The sequence below is a fragment of the Miscanthus floridulus genome, chromosome 2 (genome assembly GCF_019320115.1).
Source record: "Miscanthus floridulus cultivar M001 chromosome 2, ASM1932011v1, whole genome shotgun sequence".
NCBI lineage: Eukaryota > Viridiplantae > Streptophyta > Magnoliopsida > Poales > Poaceae > Miscanthus > Miscanthus floridulus.
In genome coordinates, this window is record NC_089581.1 from 109,966,329 (window position 1) to 109,975,468 (window position 9,140).

At 47.0% G+C, this 9,140-nt stretch overlaps 1 pseudogene; it reads right to left on the reverse strand.

Annotated features, from left to right (window-relative positions):
- Positions 1-5,781: 5,781 nt before the first annotated feature.
- Positions 5,782-8,272, reverse strand: LOC136539347 (2-oxoglutarate-dependent dioxygenase 11-like; annotated as a pseudogene).
- Positions 8,273-9,140: the final 868 nt, after the last annotated feature.

The following is a 9,140-nucleotide window of genomic DNA, read 5'->3' on the forward strand; positions in this document are numbered from 1 at the left end:
CCTAGATCCATGACTCTTACTCGCCCGATATCTCGTTGTGCCCAGCGCCTAGATCCACTACTCTGACTCACCTGATCCCTCATTGCGCCTAGCGCCTGGATCCATAACTCTGACTCGCCTGATCCCTTGGCCTGTTCAATGCCTGGATCCATGACTCTGACTCGCCCGATCCCTCATTGCGCCCAATGCCTAGATCCGTGACTCCGACTCGCCCGATCCCTCGGCCCGTCTGACGCCTAGATCCATGACTCCGACTCGCTTGATCCCTCATTGCACCCAATGCCTAGATTCGTGACTCTGACTCGCTTGATCCCTCAGCCCATCCGATGCCTGGATCCATGACTCTGACTCGCCCGATCCCTCATTGCGCACAGCGCCTGGATCCATGACTCTAACTCGCCTGATCCCTCGGCCCGTCCGATGTCTAGATCACTGACTCTGATTTGCCGGATCCCTCATTGCGCCTAGTGCCTAGATCCATGACTCTGACTCACCCGATCCCTCAGCCCATCTGATGCCTAGATCCATGACTCTAACTCACTCAATCCCTCATTATGCCCAGCATCTGAATCCACGACTCCGTCTCGCCTAGTCCCTCGATCATGACCAAACACCTAGGACCATGCTCCTAGAAATGATAGATCAGAAACTAGGAAGAGGAGGCTACGCCCACTAAGGTGCACACACTCATGCCCGCTGACAAAACCCCCAAGCGATTCTACCTAAATTGCCTAGGGGCTTAGGGCTACACCCGTAGGTGCGCTTATGCGCACCTGCTGACGAAACAAAAAATTCCTTCGCTGGCAACACGAAAACCCCCCTCAGGCGATTCTGCCCAAATCGCCTAGGGGCTCGGGGGCTACACCCACGGGTGCGCTCTCGTGCACTCGCTGTCAAGACAAAAATCCCCCATATGATTCTACCCAAATCGCTTGGGGGCTCGGGGGCTTCTGTTGGGTTCATAAACCAGGGTCCCTCATGGACTTGCTTCCCAGCAAAAACTCGGCCCAACAGACGATGATTGCGAACGACGCGTAACTCCTGGGCCAGCCCAAAAACCTAATGACAGGCCAGAAGGATGATCCAATCTTTGACCGGACGGCATCGCTTCTGACTCTAGCCCGCCTCTCCAATAGGAAGACCTGGCCGAGGAGGAACAACGCTTACTTCCGACTCTGGCCAGCCTCTCTGACTAGAAGGCCTGGCCAAGGAGGAACGTTGCTCGCTTCTGACTCTGACCCGCATCTCCGACTGGGGATGCGCCAAACCTCTGCTTACGGCTCTTCTCCGACTAGCGTAGTCAGAGCCGGCTGGGACCAACCGACCGGGGACCCCTGCTCGGTAAGGACCCAGGAAACGGGCAGAGCAAGTAAGGTAGGGCGCTCTAGTCAACCGTAATACTAAGGATCATACCCTATACACCTACAGGACAGTACTGACAAGACATGTTAGAAGGGTGCTCTACAACCTTCCAGGCATGTCAGAACCCGAGCAGTGTTGTGGGCACCGATGTTTTGCCCTATAGTGTCATGGGCGCCATCAATTCCCACACCAGGTAAACACGGTAAAACCCCCCACATGCCTCTAGGCATCAACAGTGTTATAGGTGCCGTCATTTGCTATACATGGTGAATACGGTAAAAACCTCTCACATGCGTCTGACATAAATAGTATTGTGGGCTTCTATCATCATCTTGTACCCGACGGCGTGGGCAACAAGACTTAGTAGCATATGTACTCTCTCTCTCTCTCTTGCTTGTAAGGCCATCCCCTTCATCTATAAAAGAGGGTGCGCTCTCTCCCAAAAAGAAGGATCAATTTGAGAGGACGCCAAGGACTCTCCAATGACTCGAACAACCAACGATCGATTCACCCTCTGTTAGCTTTAGACACTCTAAAGCTACACAGAGCACATGCTCGAATACTTAGCGCACGCAGGAGCTCCCATCACTCTCGGCCCTTCGGTCCTGAGTCCGACCGGACCTCTTGCACCCCCCATCTTACTCCCTTCCGTTTATAACCCCACAGCAAACTTCGAGCACCTGGGCTCATGAATAAAGTCACCGACCGACTCAAACTGGATGTAGGGCATGTTGCCTGAATCGGTATAAACCCTGTGTCATTGAGTGCTAGGCCACATCCGATCACAACGTATGGTAAAACTACAAATATTTACGGTCACTTTCTGCACCGACAAAGTGCATACAACCAATCGAAACTAGGCATAACCAACTATATCAGCAGGTTATATATATCACCAACATGTTAAAAAGTATAATGGTTGGACCCAAATCAATTTTATATAAGCCTTTATTAATTTATCAATTAATTTAGATTAGAATTGGAACTTCTACTTTTAGTGCTCAATACATTCTGAAAAAATTACAGCAGCCCATACATGCTCCCAAGAGCCTACTGTTAAAATTTCATGCCATTTGAATAAGTACAACAACCTCTACAAAAATGACAAGTTACATAGGCTTATAACAACTTAAATGGGTTTAACATAGTGAAAAGTGTCGAGCAATAGATTTACTATTTTTCTTACATTCCTCATAATGCAAGAATGCTGTGAAAATAATTTCATGCCCATAAGTTGCATAGATATACCATAATTAATTTCACAAGAAACTAGCATTTAATCAAGCTAAATTACAAAGTCATACTCAAAGCGTGCCTACTATATATTTAATATTTTTCCTAACTACAGCATGTCAAAACAAGACCAACAAAATTGGAATCACATTTTTAGCATCTCCCAAACTCAAGTTATGCATTTTACAAGATTAATAGGAAATAAACAAGGTAAATTTAAACAGGGTATAAAACTGTGGCACATACCAAGTTTCATATTTTTAACAGATAGTACTCATCAAGATGAAGCCAACAAAATTTGGTTCACTCAATTTGGACACTCCTAGAATTAGTTATGAATTTTACAAGTTTGCATCAAATTCTGGAAAAACAATTAAAGAAAATCAGCAAAACCCTGGAAATTGCTAAGCACACCCGAGCTTAGCGCATTCAGAGGCGCTGACGTCCGGGCCCTGCAGTCAACCCGACCCCACTTGTCACACACACAGGGCTGAGACGTGGCTTGACCGACGAAGAGGTCGCCGACAGTGAGGTCTCCGTCGATGCGGTCACTACCATCCTCTTCCCCTCTTCATTCTGCACTCAACGAGCTAAGTGGTTGAGCCTATCACAGTGGTTAGGCTTGGCGGTGGCACTCATGGTGGACGGCGGTGGCGTGCGGTGGTGCTCCGGCCATCACCGGCCACGACGAGTTTAGGTGAGCTCGGCTACGGCTTTAGGGTGACCTAATAGAGATCTAGGGTTAGGGTTATGGCTTGCGGAGGCGCCGGTGAAGCACGGCCGCATGCATGGCGGCACGGTGGCGTGAGCGCGACAGCGGTGTTGCGGCGTTTCGGTGAGCCGGGTGACGGCATTGTGCAACCATCTTCCATTTGAGCTTCATCATCCTAAGGCTAAGTTCTAATGCCTAGAAGCAAGAGAGGAATAGGACCGGGCAAGCGTGGGCACGGTGACGTGCATGGCAGTGGCACGACCGGGTCACAGTGGTGCGGTGCACGTTCTTCCTCCGGCAAGGCCGACATTGGCCAAAGGCCAGCGGCTATAGCATGCACGAGCCCTAGCGACTACGAAACAGGGGGAGAGAGCGGTGCATGCGCGAGGTGGCCTGGACACGGCGAGCTCAAGCTCGGTGACGCATTGCGGCCATGGCGACTGCGGCGCATTGGCCCTAGGGGCTTTACCTATGCTCGAATGGCGTTGCTAGCGGTTCGGTGCGGTGGAGCGCGATGCGACGGAGCTGTGGGTGAGATGAATCGAGCAGTGGTGTGGTGTGTGTGGCATGCTTGGCCGGCGAAGGCACGACGACAGCAGTCCGCACCTCCGTCCGGCTTCCAGGTCCAGCCGTCCATGGCTCCAGGCTCTTCGTCTTCGATTCAGTCTGCAGCACGTGAACATCCAGGCCAGGCAGCACGCCGCACGGCAGCAGGTAGCCTGTAGCCAGGTATGTTCTTGTTCTATTCTAATTTTCTATGTCCATCAGTTTAGTGCTAATGCCTAATTGGCTAATTAAACTATTATTTTTTATATTGAAGGGTAATCATCATGAAACTTAAAAGGACGAGAATTGACTCTTTTTTACAAGGGTCTCTGGAAGTTGAAATAGCTAATTGGCTTGCTGCAGAACAAGAAAACGATGAAGAAGAGGAAATTGTGCAGCCGGCATCTAAGGTTCAACGAGTAAATGATCCAGACAACTAGTGTGTTGAATGTAGAGCGAGATCCGGGTTTGCGTGACCAAATTCGGACTTACCCTCCAGACAAACAAGAACAAGTTATAAGAGCATACATGAAACATGGTCCCTAAAGTTTAGTCCATATCCTATCGGATGTTTGACACATGCATGGAGTATTAAATATAGATTAAAAATAACTAATTGCACAGATTGTGACTAATTTGCGAGATGATTCTTTTAAACCTAATTAGTCCATAATTTGACAATGTGGTGCTATAGTAAAACTACAGCAAACATGTGCTGATGACGGATTAATTAGGTTTAATAAATTCGTCTCGCGGAGTACTGAGGACTTCTGTAATTTATTTTATTATTACTATCCACACACTCCCATGTGACAGCCGATGTGACATTCCTAAACTTTAGCCTCTGGATTTAAACACCACCTTATTAAGGATCTATACCCTCCTTTAGGTTCAGAGAAGCACCCACGGAGGTTTCAGTCACAATGGTTCATCATTTCCTTGGTTAGAATACTCACCGACAAAAGATGTAACCTTTTGCCTCCCTTGCTTTTTATTTTCTAAAAAGCCAGTAGGAAAATCAGGATCAGATGTGTTTACAGTGAAAGGTTTTAATAACTGGAAGAAGGTTGGCGGGAATAATTGTTCCTTCAGAACTCACATGGGAGAGAGTGGGTCAGCTCATCAGTATTCTGTTAAATGCTATGACAATTTGAAGAACCGATTATGTCATATTGAACCGGTGATCGAGAAACAAACAAGCGAAGAAATCAAGACAAATAGACTGTGGCTTAGAACATCTATTGATGTTGTCCGATGGTTAGCATTCCAGGCTTGCTTTTTAAACCAGGCTACGGAATAAGATGGAAGATGGGTTCCTAAGAGATTGCTTAATAATTTACATTGAAAAGGAGATTGCAATGGAGTTCACAACCGATGAACTTATTGATGACTTCAATGCGATTCAGACGCGCGGAGCAAAATTTAAATGAGACATGTTAGTTCCTTTAACCATTTATTCTTATCGGTATATTTTTCATCGCAAAATTGTCAACAATGCATAATTCATTATTTAATAGAGATTTTGGTGTTTTCGAATATATGATTGAACTCTATATACTAATATAGATATTTTGAAATTTATGCTATATTATATGTATTTGATTATCCGGCCCCCGCTATATATAAATCCTAGCTCCACCATCGAGAAGCTAGTAATTCCCGTACCACATAATGCACGCTTTCAGGAAAAACTAGTGAATAGTGATTATTGTGGATTTCAGGTAATGCATGAAAATGAAAAACAAACGTATGGACAAACTACTGAGACAAAAGGTTATGTTTGCTTGTCTTATGATCCATACTATTTCAGTAAATAAATATTATTTTTCTCTCACAACAAATCAGCGAACGGTACTTTCAGCCGTGGCTTTTCAGCAAAACGAATAGGACAAAAAATGCTACTCCCAATCTCAACATGTATAAAAACATAACGACTACAAGACACCTGTCAAAACAAGGAAGCATGTCATCTCAAGCATGAGAGACCAAATGCTTAGACTTTCGTTGAGTTCACAGCTCATTTCTCAAGCTCTCCAGGTGATTCCGTCCGTCGAGCTTTGCTGAATAGTAGCGCTTCATGAATTCCATGTAGCCCATTGCTCTGTACCGTGGTTTACTGCTGTCGTTCAGGAGCTCCGGCAAAGGGCCTATCACGGCGTCCTGGCATGGCCGATGGAATACCGCCGCCGAGATGCGCTCTCTGTTCGGGTGCACCACTGCCCGGTGCTCGACGCTTCTGTACCTGCCGTTACTCAGGATCTGTGATGCAGCAACAGATCAGTGAGAGAGCATCGAACAGGGGTGCTAGACTATACTCAATACATACAGCATCCATCACCTCAAGTACATCGCCAACGTTGACTATCAACGACCCTTCCGTTGAACCGGTGATGACCACCGAGTTCACGATCTTGGAGCTAGCTTACAGCCGGTCCGACTCGTTACCATGAGCCTGTGCTCCCACAGGTCCTAGGTTCACCGGAGCTACAACATATAAGGTCTTTGGGCCTTCCCAACCCAAAAGACTAGCCTTATAGGTGAGGGTTCTCCCGCCTTATATGGTATGCTCCCCCAGCATCGCTACACGATGTGGGACTAAACCCCAACAATCTCTCCCTTAGTCACACATCGGGGTGCCCCCGCCATGATGTGACGCTCGAGATTTTTTTATCAGGTTTAGCTTTTTCTGACCATGGGCTCATATACCAATTGTTGGACCCGCCTTATATGTTGTAGCTCCGGTGGACCTGGGACCTGTAGGAGCGCAGGCTCGTGGTAACGAGCCGGGCCGGCTGTAAGCCAGCTCCAAGATCGTGAACTCGGTGGTCACCACCGATTCCAACAATTGGTATCAGAGCCGGTACCCAATATCAGAAAAAGCTAAAACCTGATAAAAAAAAATCTCGAGCATCACATATGGCGGGGGCACCCCGATGTGTGACTAAGGGGGAGATTGTTGGGGTTTAGTCCCACATCGTGTAGCGATGGTGGGGGAGCACAACATATAAGGCGGAAGAAGCCCTCACCTATCAGGCTAGTCTTTTGGGTTGAGTAAGCCCAAGGCCTTATATATTGTCAGCTCCGGTGGACCTGGGACCTGTGGGAGCGCAGGCTCGTGGTAACACCGAATCGGCTATAAGCCAGCTCCAAGATCGAGAACTCGATGGCCACCGGTTTTAACACCTTCTAGACCGTTCACGGTGAACCACTCGCCGTCCCTCCTGATCTGCAGGCCCGGCATGCCATTCACCTGGAGTAGCAGTGTCATGCCGGCGGCGTCTGTGTGCGGCGACATGCCCAACACTTTGCCTTGCCAGCACGGTGGGTAGTAGTTCATCCTGAAGCCTTGTGGCTGCGCCCTTGGAACATCTCTAGCAGTGATGCCGGCTCAGCTCCCATGTCCTTGGCCATGAATTCCAGTAAGCAGCGTGCCACTTTCGCCGCCTCCAAGGAGTACCTATCTATGGATGTTCTGCAAACAGAATTCCTGGAATCAACCAGGAAGAACGAAGAAGCATAACTCGCAAAGGAACATTTATGATCTGTACCTACGAATTGCAACTTTTGGCTGGTTACCTGAAGGAAGGAGGGTGAACAGGCTAGAACCTCAGGTCCCTAGCCTCGTTCGGCCGCACCACGAGATAGAACAGGTCCGCCCAGTCCAGCTTCTGCTCCTCCGACACAACAAAGGCCTGGCCATAGCCTTCAAGGCCGTTCGGTAGGTGCGAGTATGCCTTCTTGGTTTCAAGTGGCAGATTGAAGAACTCGGCAATGTCTTCCCTCAGGTTACAGATCACTTCGTCTGGCACCCCAAGGTTGATTAGCTGCAGTTTTTCGTGTCAATGCTTCGATTTCATTTCCATTGATTGCACAAGTCAAAATCAAAATGGATCATTTTGGTGAAGTTGTACTAATCATGAAAAATCTACTATACCTAATCACTTTGCTCTAGGTGACACGACACCCCATAAGCGTTTATCAAAATAAAATTAAACTACTAACCCAGCAAAACATTACCTTTTTTGAAACACCACTAGTATATTTTTTATGGAAATAAACACCGAAGCAATTAAACCTTAACTTCAAAAAACTCTGCTTAGCACCGCCTTGGTGCTGGGCAACCGTCCAATTAGAAACAGCAAGAAATAATCTCTTCGTACCTGAAAGAAGCCCCACTGGTGACAGGCAGATCCGAGCTTTGAACACTCTTCATGCGATGATTGGGGATCACAACTTGCTTAGATCAATGATAGGAATTGCAATCGCAGAGCTATTAGCATAGCCAGTGATGACATTTTCAATGTTAGCCTCCACCCTTATGTACCCCTCAGGTACCTGCTCATCAGATCTGCTGCAAGTCTGTGCTAGTTCCTGCACATTTGCCACCCGTAGAGATCCTGCAGCTCTAGCGTGAGCCATTGATATTTCTTGATCTTGCAGGTGCTGGTGGTTGCTTTGACTGATTCTTTTCAGAACATATCTTCTTGTACTGTACCCTTGAAGTATTGAAGATCTGAATTGATGATGCTCATGTGGACTAGACTAAGCTATATGAAGTTTTGAACCTATCCAGCGGAGAATCACATGGCCAGTCACCAAAGTCTAAGCTCCTACTTATTGCTAATTGACAATGTCACTTTCAAGAAATAGAAAAGAATGCAGTAGCGGATTGCACGATTGCTTATTTCTCGAGGGACGCAGGACGACGGCGTTCACTACAAATAATAAACTATACTTTCCGTCCACAAATAATTGACTACTCTGTTGACGCTGATCACGTGCCGCGCAAATGCGGTGATGGCCGGCGGTGCTAGGAAACCCGGACTAGCCGGTTTCTGAACTCGGCTTAGCTGGCTTCTACAGAGAACACCGCAAAGCCCACGTACGAGATGCATAGAACAGTAGGTTTTGGAAGTTCAAAGAGCCAGGCTTTGGAGGAGTAAAAAGTAGAGTGATTTGTTTTTTGATTGTGCTAGATGCCTTAATCGGTCATGGACCTCTCATATATACGGAGAGTTGTCTTATCCCACTAGAAAACAAATTCATATTGAAATCACCATGTATTCTATTTTTTTATTTGGACTGGGGAAAACAGACTTAGCCGGCCTTCGAATGACGTTTTCATACAATAGAACCAACAACAAAGCAGGCCTAGCCGTTTTCATACACAGCCCAACATAATGAAAGCAACGTATATCAGGCAAAGGCATGAAAAAGCCAGCATCAACTATTAGCCACTCACCAACAGAAACATGAACTCATATCTTTGCTTTTTTTTAGATAAAGG